The sequence below is a fragment of the Balaenoptera acutorostrata genome, chromosome X (assembly GCF_949987535.1).
Source record: "Balaenoptera acutorostrata chromosome X, mBalAcu1.1, whole genome shotgun sequence".
Lineage (NCBI taxonomy): Eukaryota > Metazoa > Chordata > Mammalia > Artiodactyla > Balaenopteridae > Balaenoptera > Balaenoptera acutorostrata.
In genome coordinates this window covers 115,500,749-115,516,512 of record NC_080085.1, presented here as the reverse complement: position 1 = coordinate 115,516,512, position 15,764 = coordinate 115,500,749, and the positions used below count along the sequence as shown (strand labels likewise).

At 44.7% G+C, this 15,764-nt stretch overlaps 1 protein-coding gene across 1 annotated transcript in view; it reads left to right on the top strand.

The window, feature by feature from the left end:
* Positions 1-7,478: 7,478 nt before the first annotated feature.
* HS6ST2 (heparan sulfate 6-O-sulfotransferase 2) overlaps positions 7,479-15,764 on the top strand; it is a 313,350-nt gene continuing 305,064 nt past the window's right edge. Inside the window, exons 1-4 of the mRNA XM_057539023.1 lie at positions 7,479-7,616; positions 8,434-8,514; positions 12,377-12,484; positions 12,585-12,726. The gene's annotated coding sequence lies outside the window, so the exon portion shown is untranslated. The remainder of the gene's footprint in view (positions 7,617-8,433; positions 8,515-12,376; positions 12,485-12,584; positions 12,727-15,764) is intronic.

The following is a 15,764-nucleotide window of genomic DNA, read 5'->3' as shown; positions in this document are numbered from 1 at the left end:
CTGGGGAGACTGATGCCAAGAAAGGTTGAATGGACTTGCTCAAGGTCACACAGCTGAGTTTCCAGTGAAGATTAACACAACTCTTTGTTTCTCCCAATTTGATGGTGAATCAGGTCATGCTTAACAGTCAAACCTGAAATGTGGAGGTGTAACCAGAGCTCAACCTTCCAGGAGAGACAAAACTAGAGAAAGTTCTGGGCTGGGAGGAGAAGGAAGAAAGCAAATGTTTAACATTTCACTTTGGCAGTATCTGAAAAAAATTTTTCCAACTAATTTTGCTTATTTGGATGATGGGCCTAAATTCCATTTTGGTCGGCTTTCCCCACCCCACGTTGAATTTCACAGGTTTTTTAATACTGTTATGGGGCACAGACCTTTTGACAGTAATTATCTGGCTTTATTCACTATCAGTGGAATATTTACTAAAACGACATGATGACTAAATGCAATATGATATCCTGAATCGGATGCTATTCTAGGATCCATTAGTGGAAAAACTAGGGATATCTGAATAAGGCCTGTAGTTTAATGAATAGTAATTTACCAATGTTAATTTCTTAGCTTTGTACCATTATTATGTAAGATGCTAACATTAGGGGGAACTGGATGACAGGTGTTGCGGAACTCTGCAACTTCTCTGTAAATACAAAATTACTGCAAAAGAAAACGTTTGTTTAAAAAATGGGCTTCAGTAAGAACAAACCGGAGCAGTCAATGAAGCAAAGACAAAGCAAAGACAAATTGCTAATCAGAGTACTGATTCCCTCTCACACTGGTGGAAAATCCTTTTGGGAGATGACTGCTTCATTTGTGTGAGAAAGTTACTTAGGTGAAAAAGCCTGTTACCTCCCAGAAGATAACCTAGCTGAGTTGGGGGAGGAAAGTGTGCTTTAATTTCAGGAGAATCAAATGGTGATTTCCTTCTTTAATAGCACATTCTGTTTGTGCAGTTTTCACTGAGGTAATTGTGTTCCATTTACGTAATCAACAAAAACTGGAATGACCTTATAACGGGGTTTATATACAGTAGGCTAAAGTGGATACACAGCTTAAGCTGAAAGACAATTATGTTACTTATGTGCTTTCTAGTAATGTTTTGTAAAGATCAGTCATCTTCATTGGGCTGCACTAGCCCCCCGGAGGAGGCGCCTGCACTTTATATCGTAGGAGGTGAGAGGGAGGGCTCAAAAGTCTTCAGAACTCCTGTCCTCTTCCCACCTTCCCGCGACAGTGCCTGAAGCATCCCCGTAGTTTATTCCTTTATTCAATAAACATTGACTGAGTACATTAATAATAACAGCTAAAACATAAGGAGTAATTATTATGGGCCAGGTGATTTCCATGAACGCTTTTAATTTTCACGGCAACCGTATGAGGCAAGAATGAGTTATTCTCTTTGAATCTGCAGCTGAGGGTTCAGACTATTTAGGAAGCAAGGTCAGACAGGAAGTGAGCGGCAGAGCTGGATCAGCCTGCTTTTATCTGGGTCTTCTCACTTTGGATCATCATGGTAAAATGCCTAGCACTGCAATGAACCGTGCCACAGGGGCAGAGGGCAGAGGGCAAAGAGGGAATTTTATCTGTGTGCCCGTGGGAACGGGGAGCCAGGGGCAGTGTGATTGGCTGGAGCCCTAGATTTGAGAGTTCAGCCGCAGAGCGGTGGTCATCTAAGCGGTGGGAAAAGAAGACATCTCTGAGGGAGACGAGAGGAAAGGTGAGGCCAGAGTCTTCAGTCTGCCCACATGTAGGTGGTAGGAGGTGGAGAAGGGCTTTGTTAGGAAGTAAGCAGAGGCCAGGAGAGGGAAATATTGGGGATACTAAGTGCAGAGAGAATTTCAAGAAGTCATCAAATGCTCTGAGAGGTCAGATGTGATGGAGAATGAACAAGCAGTGGCAGTTAATAATTTGTGTCATTTGAATTCAGGCCAGTGTAATGGGAGGATCAGATCCAGACCCAGAGGAGTTAAGAGCCAGGGGGCAGCGAGGAAGGAGAGGGAGCAAAGACAGGGCGCGTGTCCCCCCAGTTTGGTGGGGGGGTATAAGAAGGGAGGAAGGACAGTGCCATTTTCGAGGCTGAGAAGTGCTGGAGAGGTGGAGGATCTATGGTTGAATGAGAGAGTGATAATATGCAAGGAGGAGGAGGACCATTGATGCGGCAAGACCCAGAGCAAGGGGGACGCGGGGGGATGGAGGAAGGAGCAGGGGGTGACTCCCGGTGGGACTGGGGCGCATCTGTGCAGAGGTCCTCCCTGAGAGAACCTTCCTTCCCCTTCCTGCTGTGTGCTCTCTTCTCTCTCCCGGTTTCTGAATAAGCCAGGGTGGTGTGCGGGGGCCGGGGGCGGGGAGATTTAGAATCGTCACCGAGGTCTGCAGTAGACTGGACTCTTGGCAGCTGGGGCAGCCTGAGGGCAATGTCCACCCGGGCGCTGGATCTGCGGGTGGAGTCGAAAACAGATGTCCTCTTGGTCATCATTTGGGGCTTATTTCAGAACAGAGGTGTGATTTCACCAAGCACCAAGCTTCTGATTTTAGTCTTTTATCAACACCACAAAATCACATTATCCCACTGATCATTAGGTTACTCTTGCTAACATCATAATCACATTGCATACCCACATATACATCACTACTCACTTAGGGTAATCAGTTTTAATGACACTCGCTTCAGTTTCTTTCATAAATCACACGCTTTTATGAGATAATGGAGGAGAAACATCTAATTTTATCTCAGACAAATGAAAAGTGAATGCGTGTGTTTTTAAATGTAGTTTTGTTGGCTTCCCATGTCCATTACTTAAAGGGGAAAGAATATCTCCTGACTTCTCTTTTAGAAATAAATGAGGCAGAAGTACCGTGGATTTTGAATACCAAAGCATTCGCTTTAATGTGCTGCAAACAAATAATAAACATAGCTCCTCCTTAGTTGGCTTTGCACAAATCTCAACTGAATACAAATCAATGGTTGTAAGCAGTGCGTCTGATATCCTCCCAAAGTGTTAAGGAGGAAAATCTTAACATCACACCTTTACAGGAGCGGTATCAGACTCTGAGCCTAGAATAGCAATTTCTTCCATCCAACAAACATATATTGAATTCCTACTATGCGCCAGGCCATGTACAGAGATGGATAAAACACATTTTCTGTGGTACCTGCAGAGAGAGCTTCAGCAGAGAGTAGCCTTGTCCCACCCATTTTTTAATGTCTTTTGGTACGTGTAGGTGTCCTCTATTCTTGCTTATAGGTTCCCTTGTCTTATTCAGTTATTTGGTTGCGCTAGGTCTTAGTTGCAGCACGTGGGCTCCTCAGTTGCAGCAGGCGGGCTCCTTAGTTGTGGCATGTGAACTCTTAGTAGCAGCATGCACGTGGGATCTAGTTCTCTGACAAGGGATCGAACCTGGGCCCCTTGCATTGGGAGCGAGGAGTCTTATCCACTCCTCCACCAGGGAAGTCCCTGTTCCATCCATCTCTCCAAATGCACACCCAGAAATCTGAACGTGCATGGATTTTACTTCCCTCACCCCCTCCTCCCACCGGGGAAAGACCAGCTCTCAGGAGTCCCCGTGGGATGTAACTGAGCCACCCTCCTTGGTGGACCTGCCCTGAGACCCCACCCCTGTGACTTCCTGCCCTCCCTCCCACCCCCTCCCAGTCCATCAGGAGGCACCAGATCCTTGCCTCGGGCTGTCCTTTAGGGGATCCCTGCCAGAGACAGGGGCTCAGAGAAGGAGAGTTTTTCTCCTGCTGGGGCGAACAGAAGTCAGCCTGAGGAAGCAGCATTCAAGGAGAAGTGGGTCCATCCAGTCTCTGGAATGACGGTGCTGAAACAAACAAACCAACCAAAAGAACCCCCATTTTCTGCCCTTGAGCAGATGGCATGTTCTAGTTGAGAAAGCAAACACGATATATGAGTTTATTCACTAAATCCTGGTAGGCGCCAGGATAAAAGCAATTACGAGGTGAAATGGGAGCACTGAGGAGGGAGTATTATCTGTGGGGGGGGTGTGTGTGTGTGTGTGTGTGTGTGTAGTGGTGCGATTGGTTGGAGAGTCTCACAGAGATTGTGTGGTGGCGGTGTTGGAGCTAATCTGTACTGATGAATTGGGATCCCAGGGAGAGAAGAGGAAGAAGGACATCTTGGCAGTCTTTCCCCTTGTATAGACTGTCCTCTGCCCTAGCACTTGTCTTTCTCCAAAATCACGTGCAAACTCTGTGTGGCATAACAGACTCTTTAAAATATGGTCCCATACTCTTCGTCTCCCTGAACTTCTCTTAGTATTTCCAGAACATGTGTTTTCACAGTTACTTTCCTTTGCATGTGCTACTCCCATCTCCTAGAATGCTCATCTCCCTGTTTTCAGCTTGGCAAGGTGTCCCTCGTCAATCTACTACCCAGAGCAAAAGAGAACACCTTGGCAACAACCCACAGAGCTCTGTCTCCGGAGCTGCGGCTGTGTTCTCCTGGTGCAGACACGCACCAGGGAGCTCGGCAAGCAGGGACCCCTCTCTGACTTCTGAGTGACCTGATGGGATATAGTCCTGCCGCCCAGGTCTTTTCCCTGGAGAGATAGCTCCTAAATGAGACAGGCTGGGACCTGGGACCTTTTGCTGCAGTGCTTGCACCTGGACAAACATCTCCTCCAGCAACAAAATGCAAAGAAACTTATAAGGGACTAAAAATAACTGTGTGCACGCCCAGTCAGGGCAAATTCTGGACAACAAGATAAAAAGAAACCAAAAAAGCCCGAGTGCCACTTCTGAAGAGCTGGGAGCAAAAGCAGGAGGTTGGGAGAAAAAGCAGGGTCCTGCGCATGCCCCCTGCACACAACACCACCAAAGGGGTGGGCAGACCACTTAAGCCACCCCTCTGGCCCGGCCCCTGGATACACTCCTACCCTCACCCTATAGAAGCAGCTCGCACCCCCCTGGGGGGCAAGCAAGCAAGGAAACCTGTTGTTTGTTCTCGCTCCAGCCTCCTGCAGCCTGAATTTCTTGTCTGGCCTCTGATCAATTTCTGCTGATTAAGGAGGCCAAGAACCCTGGTTGGTAACATACACATCCACCCACTTCCACCTACAGATATGCTGAACCCCTTTCTTTTCAGCCTTCCGACGCCAACCGCTGTGGGGAAATGGAGAACTGAGGTAGAATGACATTTTCCTCTAGTCCCATCACAAGTAGGCAGATTATAATTTTCTGTTAAGATTACCCTAAGCCTAAGCCCTACACTTTGTTGATCTCTTGATCAAAATTGCCTTTGGATAATTAAGAGAAAATTTGGCCCTCGTTACAAAAAAATTTAAAAAGTCGATGCCTTTCAATCTGTAATCTTGCCCATGAAGGCTTTCCTGAGTGAGTGCAAACCTTTGGACTAAGGCCTGTTGCTCCATCCACTTCAGCTTTCATTCGAGGTGCCTCATTATGTCTTCCTCGGCAGCATTATGTCTCTGCTGAAGCAGAATTACAGCAAAACAAGTTAATTATTACGGAGTTGATATGATGGGCCTAGAAGAAGAAGGCTAGAATGAAGCCTTTTGAAGGAATATTATTCCCCATTTTAATAGGTTTTACTGCTATTAAGGATTAGTACACAACGGTTCCTACAATTGGATGAATTACATAAATGCTAATGTCAACATCAGACATCATTTAGAAGAGATATGGAGAAGCATTTTCTGTTTTTAAATGTCAAAACCATTTCTCATCCATCAAGTAGTAATTTTTCAATTTTCTTTTCACAAATATAGTACACTGTCAGTGCTACTGAAGTCGTAATTGATTTCACAGCTATGAAACCATGGGAAGCCAAAGGACCTTCATTATAAGACAGAACTTGAAAATCTGAATAAGACACCACTTCCCCCAAGAACCACAAGATCAATATACGACTGCAGCAGACTGAGCTGAACCATGCATTTACTATACAATCTTGGCTTCGGATGAGTGCCAGACGGCAATGAAGTAGGTCTTAAGTGACCACCAAGGGCTCAAATGGCTTGCTTAGTAAAAAACATGGTGCTTTCAATTAAATGTCAAAGACAATTACATGGGAAACATCAGAGAGCTTCAGAAGTAGGACAGAAAGCCTACCTTTCACTAACCCAACACTCCCATTACCAACCTTCCCATCTTTTGGCATTTTGACAGAAACTTAGTTGTTCCAGGAAAGCATGACATTCCACACTCATGGAAAGGCACAATAAAAGGGCTTTGGAGTAAATGTCACTTTCCGGATAATATGTGGGTGATTTAAGGTCATGGAAGTGTGAAATGGCAGGATTCTTCTGCTTTTGATCTCTCAGCCAACATCTAGAACTCTGTTGAAATTCTTGAAGCTGGCCATCATTCTTATGGTAAAAATAAAATAAAATATCCCAACAGTCATGTCCCTTTACTGCAGAATTGACAAATCCTTTCTTTGTCGTTTCCATTGGCTCTGTTTTTACCCCTTCCTCCAGTCTCACCAATCATCAATTATTGGTGAAATGCCTAGGAGCTATGATAAATTCAGGCTGCAGTCTTCAGGCATCATGTAAATGACTGGGGTCTCCTGGTGGTTTGGAGGACCCAGCTGTTTGCCCTCTGAATTCATTCTAGAAGTATTGGAGTAGAGCCAGCATAATCCGTGGTTATTGCTAGACCAGCTAAGGAGGTATTACTTATGTCCAGCCCAGAGGTTGATCCACTTCCCTCAGAGAAACCAGGAAGTGGGTTCTTACCATGACCAGTCCAAGGCCAGTCAAGACAAACTTAAGAAGAAAGGCAAGCTTGTGTTTGGCATTCCTCTGCCCATCCTTTAGGGACCCCCGTCTTTTCTGTATCCTAGGCCTAGATACCTGGGAAAGCACCTTAAATTATTAAGCCATAGTTCCCAAACTTCCTCAAGGGAATACAAGGTCAGTGAGATATTAATAGTCATTTGTTAACAACACACCCCCTGACAAGTATGTTTGGGAAAGTATAATGTGCTATATCCCTCCATGGGAGATGTGTGCAATGCCAATCAGCACTAAATGCTCTAAGAAGCCTTGCCATTACAAGTACCTATTTATTTTATTTAACTCAGCTTTTCCTACATTTATTTGACTGTGGAGCACTTCCTTTCATGTCATAGCTGATAATGTATTGTGAAATTACCATTCCCTGGAGTTCAGCTATCGATTAAGAGGAACTTGGGACATGGAAGCGTTTTGATGCCACTTGGAAATTTTGGGGGAGTTGGCCCCTTCAAGCAGATTTGTGATTTCATGCAACTCATCTGTGCAGAAATGTAACTTTCTTTATGTCTCTATAACAGATGTCAACCTGCTTGTGAGCCCCCATTTCCACTGATGGAGGAAATGACTAAACCTTGCCCCTTTAAGATGACTCAGCATCTTCTGGCTGGACATCTCTTGTGGGTAATTAATGACTCATTTGCTTTTGCATTTCAACTCAGTCCATTCAAAGTTCAATACCAGGGCTTTTCTCCACTCTCAAGAATTTTCTCCTGCACCCTCCTCGTCCTCCTCTTCCTCCCTCCTTCTCCGCTTCCCCTCTTCTCTTCCATTTCTCTTGCTCATCTCCCACCTCCTCTTGAGGACTGTGCCGTTTTGCAGGAAGCAACCACCTTGTACAGGTAAGTGCTTTACCATATTGTGTGCCAGAGCAGAGTGTGTCATTGTGAGACCACCATACCCTTCAGAAGCATGTGGAGAAATCATGTTAATTAAAATTTATTTTCCTCCTGGAAAAAGAATAACTTCGAGCTAAAATATCAGACAGTGGTTGGCTGGACACTCTCATTAATCCAGGTAGCTGTAAGAAGTAAATAAAAATCTTTTTTGTGTGCTTTTTTAAAAATGTGCTTTAATATGGGAAATCGAGCAAAACCCAGCACACTGAATATTTCATGGATATCAGCCATAATGCCATGCCTTTGCAGGGGAGTTAAGAAAAACACTTTTTTTTGTTAATTAGGAGAGTGACAGAGGGGGCACCAGTGCCATGACAAACCTGCGTGGGAAGCAGAAACCCAAGGCATAGAGCAAACAGAAGACACAGGCACTGAATTTTCCTTATTTATGTTGCCTGTATTCATTGTGCACCCGCGCATTTTATCAGGAGCTCTGCCTGCCACCTGCCGTGGAAAGTGCACCTTCCATTAACTGGAATAAGGAAAATAACAATGTTGCAGGATAGGAGAAAAGAACCACTTGGTAACTTTGTAGTAAATGGATGAGGACTTTCTGTGGCAGTGATGAGGAAGCTGACCAAAAGGGGAACGATAATCAGTGGAAAGCTATGTTTTGAATAAAACCCAAAGTAGGAAGTGTTCTAGGAGAATAGATTTTTCTTGTATACGTATGTAGCCTTCTCTAACATAAACTGAATTTTAAATTCAAAGAAAAAATGGAGAGAAACATCATTTTTAATTATTTTTCATTTTCTTATAGGAAGCTTTGATCCAATTTATTTATCAAGCTGGTGAAAAGCCCCGGACATCTAAGATGACAGCAGATTGAACAGTAAGGAAGGTAGCTGTATTTTTTGCTATAAAGACAAGTTAAATTAACCCACAGGAATCTGTTATTTATGTGATGCGTGTCTGACTTCATTATTCTCTAAAATGCCTGCTCTGTGATCATATCTATTTTATGTTCCATGTGGTTGTTCAAAAAGTAAGTTAACAAACGTGACGTTTTAAAAAATTATTTAAGGAAACTGATGTTTTTTACAATCTAACTACCACAGCAGGTATGGACCCGTGTCTCAATGCTACCTTTTCCTATAATCACGTGAGAGAGCCAAACCTCCGTCCTCAAGTGGGGAGGAAGCTGCCGGCACCCCTAGAGGCTCTGCTTTGTTTTCTAAAAAACATTCCCTCTTTTAACAGATACATTTTATCAACTAAAAGCTAAGAGAGCATAACAATAAAAGGGAAGAAAACAACTTATATCTACAAAGTTCCACAGGTTGTGTGGATTTCTGGAGCAGGAGTGCTTTTGCCTTCACACACCTGTGTGGTTATTGGGGGGTGGGGAGAGGTGTCTGTCAAGTGTTTAAAGAAGCAGCACGTGAACTGAGGGTGTAGAGAAAGTGAGCATCGCAGGTCCCACTCCCCCCGCCCCAGGTGGGTGTCTCACCTGCTTAACCAATATTGGGCAAGTATCCCAACCACTGGGATCTTCACTCTTCATCAGAAAAGCAAAGACTCAAAACTGACCTTCAGAACAACGTTCCTCCCTAGAACAATGTTTAAATGTTCCTCTAAAAGCTCTGAAGCCTGAGCTGGGTCTGGTCATCAGCGTGGGTAATGTTGACTACCCAGACTTCAGGTTCAAAGTGTGCTGGGTGGTTGCGATCCTATGACTGGCCGGCTCTGTGAACCTGGGCAAGTGATTTCACCTCAGTTTTGCTATTTACAAAATGAGGACGATAAGAGTAACTGTTCCTTGCTTTGAGGCCATATTTAGGTAAGAAAGGCAAAGTCTTTGGCACTTAGGAATATCTCAATATGTTATCGAGTAGATGGTGGTAGAGAGTAGCAGGGGAACCCCCAAATCTTATATGTGAATCCTTAATAAACTCCAGAGTCCAAGGCTGCTTTGGGATTGTTTAGAACCAATAGAAATGAGAGTACCTCTGAAGACAGGCCAGGGTGCCCCTTCCTGAGTGAGTGGGCAGCCCAGGTCTACACATCCAAGAGGATAAGAAACCTGAGTGACCGGGTGGCCTTGCTTCTACTGTTTCTAAGCACCTAGATTAATTTTGGACCTGGAGTCCATGCGTGGGTTTGGACAGGAAGCTGAACACTTCTTGAGTTTGAGTGTAAAATCTATGTGTTGAGGACTTCCCTGGTGGCGCAGTGGTTAAGAATCCGCCTGCCAATGCAGAGGACATGGGTTCGATCCCTGGCCTAGGAAGATCCCACATGCCGCGGAGCAACTAAGCCCGTGTGCCACAACTACTGAGCCTGCGCTCTAGAGCCCGCGAGCCACAACTACTGAAGCCCGCATGCCACAACTACTGAAGCCCGCGTGCCTGGAGCCCGTGCTCCACAACAAGAGAAGCCACTGCAATGAGAAGCCCGTGCACCGCAATGAAGAGTAGCCCCTGCTCGATGCAACTAGAGAAAGCCTGCGTGCAGCAACAAAGACCCAATGCAGCCAAAAATAAATAAATTAATTAAAAAAAAAAAGTAAGAGGCGACCCATGCCAAAAAAAAAAAAAAAATCTATGTGTTGACCTTTCTCCAGAGAAGGCCTTTGGATTTCATCATATTTTCAAACCTGGGTCCTTTCAGAACCCACAGAAGTTGGGAAGAGCTGCTCTAGGCTCTTGAAGAATCCTTTGTTTCCTCCCTAGAGACTTTATCTGGAGATTCTGATACCTTCATTATTCTCTATCTCCAGCCACAATGGTGTCTGTTCAAGCCTAGACCTATTCCCCTCCTCTCCCCCCACCCCGTACTGTTTGTTCTCTTGACATCAACCTCGCCCCCATCTCCAACCTGCCTCCTCACAAACCTGTCTCCAAACTGCAGCATTTTATCCAACCACACTTATTCTGCTCCTGAAGTTCTGGCCACCTGCTCTCTGCTGCCCCCTCTTGTTCAAACTGACGGGGACCTAGGAGGACTCCTTTCGTGGGTCATTGCTTGGGCAATCTCCGCTGGGAAAATAGTTGGTCCTGCCTGTGGTTCAAGGAGGCATTGTGGTGTTGGCTCGCCCCTGTGGGCATGTAATTACACGGCCTTACTTCCAGAACTCCAGAAAAGGCCTTTGAAATGGAGAATATTCTCCCACGGCTTGATGCCCGAGATTTTGTACTCAGAGAACAATCCATTTTTTTAAAAACATCTTTATTGGAGTATAATCGCTTTACAATGGTGTGTTAGTTTCTGCTTTATAACAGAGTGAATCAGCTGTATGTATAAATGTATCCCCATATCTCCTCCCTCTTGCGTCTCCCTCCTGAGAACAATCCAGTTTAACTGGAGATTCTGATCCGTGTGCAAATGTATGTGGAACAAGGAGGGTTCTCATTCACCCACACTGTAGTGTGAATGAAGGGTCTGAAGGTGGGTTTGGGGAGGGCAAGAGAAGGGAAAAGGAGGGTGCTGAGCCCACAGGTAGGGGCAGTAGGGAAGTAGGTGGATCCCCAGGGGTGTAGGGGTGAGGAGTCGCGGGAGGCAACTGAACAGAAACTTCTGCCCTTCCACTTTTTCACAGGGTCCATTTGGACCTGTGTTATCTTCGTAAGCATGTTTTCATCATGAGTGCTTCCTGCTTTGTCCCTTCATTTTATCCCTGGCAACGAAGGGCAGGGGGAAGAACAAGGGGCCTCTGATGAACATGCAGCTCTAGCTGCTTTGCTGAGAACAGAGGGGAGGGAGGGATGAACTCATGCCGAGTGAGCACCTGCTATCTGCCAGTTAGCACGGATATCCGCATCACATCAGCATTAGCTGTTGGAGAGGGTTGAAGTAAGTCACTGAGCAGAGCCACGGCATGCTGGGAGAGAAGGGAACTAAGTCAGAAGAAGTGAGTTAGAACCAGCCAGAAGGCATAAAGCAGACTCACTTTGCCATCCTGCCCTCTTCATTCATGTCTCCCTTTCGACAGAAGAGGAAGCTGAGAATCAGGGTAAAGGACACCCACAGCTCGTTTACGGTAGAGCTGAGTTTGGGTTCTCTTCTGTCCAAGAGAAGTCTCACACCCTTCTTGTGTCAACATGGCATGCAAAAGAGACAAAGGGGACGTCTGACTTTGCTTGGGTATATCTGCAAGTGGGTGTCAGGTGTTAAGCTACAGGTACATATATTTCCAGAAGAACTCAAATAAGAAGTTTGGGATACACACAATGGGATAGAGTGTTCCATTCTTCCTTGGCAGCTGCCAATATAGGAAAAAAAAAAAAAGAAAAAGAAAAAAATAAGGAAAGAAAAAAAAAGAAAAACCAAGGTAGCTGAAGGGCATACTTTCTGGAGAGCTCCAAAGATAAAAATGATATTCTAGCTCGGAATTTATCTTAATGAGGAAGACTCAATCAATGGAAAATGACAGGTGGGATAATTTAAAGTTCAAGTTTCCTTCTTCTGTTTCTTTGTATAAAAGAGAACCAACTTTTTGATCATTGTTTGCTCAGCTGTAATACTCTGCTGCATAAAGAAGATTGTACACCGAATACCACATTAATATGTTATTGGCATCTTTCTTTTTTCATATCTTACATGTTGATTGTAAAACCGTCCAGAGAGACTGATACCTGTAATATATTGCAGTTTCTCAACTTCAAATTAATTTCATAACAGTGCGGTAGAGCTAGATATTCTCTGCTCTAAGAAGTAACTCAAAATTGGTAATATTATTTTTCTTTGCTCTTTTGCAACCCTAGGTCTGGTTATTTTCTTGACTGGATAAACTATCTAGACTTTACTTCCTTATGATCCATTACCTGCTTCAGTGGTTACCACCTCCTTTGAAATGTCCAATCCTCCAGCAGGTAAGTGCCCCCAGGGTGAGCTGCACAAAGCATAGTGTGAGCAGGGGAACTGTGTGTGAGCTCTGAAATCCATGTCTCCAAAATTCCGTTTCACATCCAGAGTTCCGGCTTGAGTCACTGGGCCCGTGTAGACACAGCCTAAAAGCCAATGACCGCATGAAGGAACAAGTCAATGTCCAATGACTATAAGAGCATGAGTCCTTCTGTCCCCCGGCCCAAGCTCCTCTATCTGAGGAGAGAAGGTAAGAGCACTCTGTCCCTTCTTCTCTGTCACTTGGGGGAAGGGGTTGTGAACAAAAGGGCCTGGCACCTTCTTCTGTCACCTTTGAGTCTCAGGATCCCTCTGGCTGCCATAATCAAAGGATCAAAAATGGGTTCCATTCTTCCATTTCCTTCCTGTAGAGCTGTGCTGTCCAATATGGTAGCCACTAGCCACTTGTGGTCATTTAACTTACTTAAAATTAAAGTGAATGAAAATGGCTTCTTATTAAGTTGGGTTATGATTTAATTCCTCAGTCACACTAGCCACATTTCAAGTGCTTGGAAGCCACAGGTAGCTAGTGGCTATGGTTTGGGGAGTGCAGATGAAGAATATCCCCATCGTTGCAGAAAGTTCTTTTTGACAGCTCTGCTCTGGACCCTAACTGATTCCAATCTTGAAGGAAGAATAGCATATTGATTAGTTGCAGTGAGAAGGGAAGACATTTCAGGACAGAATTTGCAGGGACAAATGTTTATTGTTTTGGTATGGTAGAATGCTCTAGGAAGAGAGCATCTTTAAATCTCTGGTTTTCTGCAGTAGTCTCAGTTTTTTTTTTAATTAATTAATTAATTAATTAATTTATGGCTGTGTTGGGTCTTCGTTTCCGTGCGAGGGCTTTCTCCAGTTGCGGCGAGCGGGGGCCACTCTTCATCGCGGTGCACGGGCCTCTCACTATCGCGGCCTCTCTTGTTGCGGAGCACAGGCTCCAGACGCGCAGGCTCAGTAGTTGTGGCTCACGGGCCCAGTTGCTCCGTGGCATGTGGGATCTTCCCAGACCAGGGCTCGAACCCGTGTCCCCTGCATTGGCAGGCAGAGTCTCAACCACTGTGCCACCAGGGAAGCCCCAGTAGTCTCAGTTTTATAAGCATATCCAGGAAGAATTTAGGGTATTCTAAAAAAAATTCTCTGCAACCTGTGTAAAGTAAAATAAAAAATGAGGTAGAATAAGAAGGACAAAGTAGATTTAATGGCTACAAATGCATAACTAAATCTTTTCCCACATTTCAATTCAGAAAATACTTTTTTTTAGGCAGTGACCTAATTGTTTGGTTTAGAAAATATGATGACAATTACTGTAAAAATAACTTATTATAATTATTGATAATAATAACCTCAAGTTCATGTCTTGAGTTAATTTTTTTTTTAATTTTTATTTATTTATTTATGGCTGTGTTGGGTCTTCGTTTCTGTGCGAGGGCTTTCTCTAGTTGCGGCAAGTGGGGGCCACTCTTCATCGCGGTGCGCGGGCCATCTCACCATCGCGGCCTCTCTTGTTGCGGAGCACAGGCTCCAGATGCGCAGGCTCAGCAATTGTGGCTCACGGGCCCAGTTGCTCCGCGGCATGTGGATCCTCCCAGACCAGGGCTCGAACTCGCATGCCCTGAATTGACAGGCAGACGCTCAACCACTGCGCCACCAGGGAAGCCCTTGAGTTAATATTTACTGGTTCATTTAACCAATATTTTTAAGCACCTGCTGTGTGTCAGGCAGTCTTCTAGGCCTCTGGGATCTATCAGTAACCTACCAGAGATCTCCGCCATGCAGAAGCTCATATCCTTGTGGGTGGAAATAGAAAGCAAACAATAAACATCCTGAATTAGTAAATATATGGAATATTTGGGAGTAATAAATTCCGTGAAAAAAAATAGAGCACAGTAAGGGACATGCACAGTCCTTGGTGGTGATGTTAGTGGTTTGGGCAGGCAGGGATGTTAGGCTTGTTCTCCTGGATCCTTACACAGGGTAAAATCCTTATTTTATAGGCGTACAAAATGAAGCTCAGATTGGCCACAATTCATTTATACACACATGCTTCTATCATAACATGTGTTGGTAAGGATGTGGCAAGCAAGATGCTCTTGTACAATATTCAGGGCAGTGCCTTACTGGAGGGCAGTATGGCAGCATCTATCGCCCTTGGTCATAGCAATTCCACTTCCAGATTTCTGTATAGGTCAGGATAGACTGGGTTATTTTGTGGTAACAAAGAACTCCAAAACTTTAGTGTCTTATAACAAAAAGTGTTTATTTCTGTACGTATACATGTTCACCAAAAGACCTGATCCTCACAGTATGGGTGAATCTCACAAACATAATGTTGAGTGGAAGAAGTCAGACATCGAAGAGGACATACTGCATGTGGCAGAATTCTTCAGTGACCCTCCAAGATGCCTGGAGCTGGGTAGACACATATCTGCCCCTAGTTATTCAGTCAAACACTAATCTAGGTACTGCTGTAAAGGAATTTTGCGGATTTACAGTCCCAAAGCAGTGAACCTTAAGATAGGGAGATTATCCAGGGGAGGCCTGACCTGGTCAAATGAGTTCTTTCAAAGCAGAGCATGTTCTTTGGCTGCTGGCAGAAGAGGAAGTCAGAGTTAAAGCATGAGGCAGGTTGACATTAGAGAAATTCTCTGTTGCTGGCCTGAATGTGGAGGAGGCCTTGTGACAAGGAACATGAGTGGCCTCTAGTTGCTGAGAATGACCCCTGGTTGAGAGCCAGCAAGAAAACGGGGACCTTAGTCCTACAACCACAAGGAAATGAATTCTATCAACAACCAGTGAACTCTGAAGAGGAACCCAGCCTTAGAGGAGACCCTAGTCCTGGTGGACACCTTGATTTCAGCCCTGGGAGGCCCTGAGCAGAGAATTCAGCCACACTGTGCCTGGATGTTTGACCTACAGAAACTGTGAGATGATAGTTTTGTGTTGTTTTAAGCTGTGGCGTTTGTGGTAATTTGTTACAGTGGCCACGTAAGACTAATACACTGTATGATTCAATTTGTATAAAGTACAAAAGGAGGCAAAACTAATTTACGCTGATATAAGTCACAATAGTGGCCACAGTTGGGAGTTTCTTGACTAGAAAGGGGCTCAAAAGAGGCTTTGGGGGTAATGGTAATTTTTTCTTTGGCCGTACCGCATGGCTTGTGGGATCTTAGTTCCCCGACCAGGGCCTGAACCCGTGCCCTCAGCAGTGAAAGTGCAGAGTCCTAACCACTGGACTCCCAGGAAATT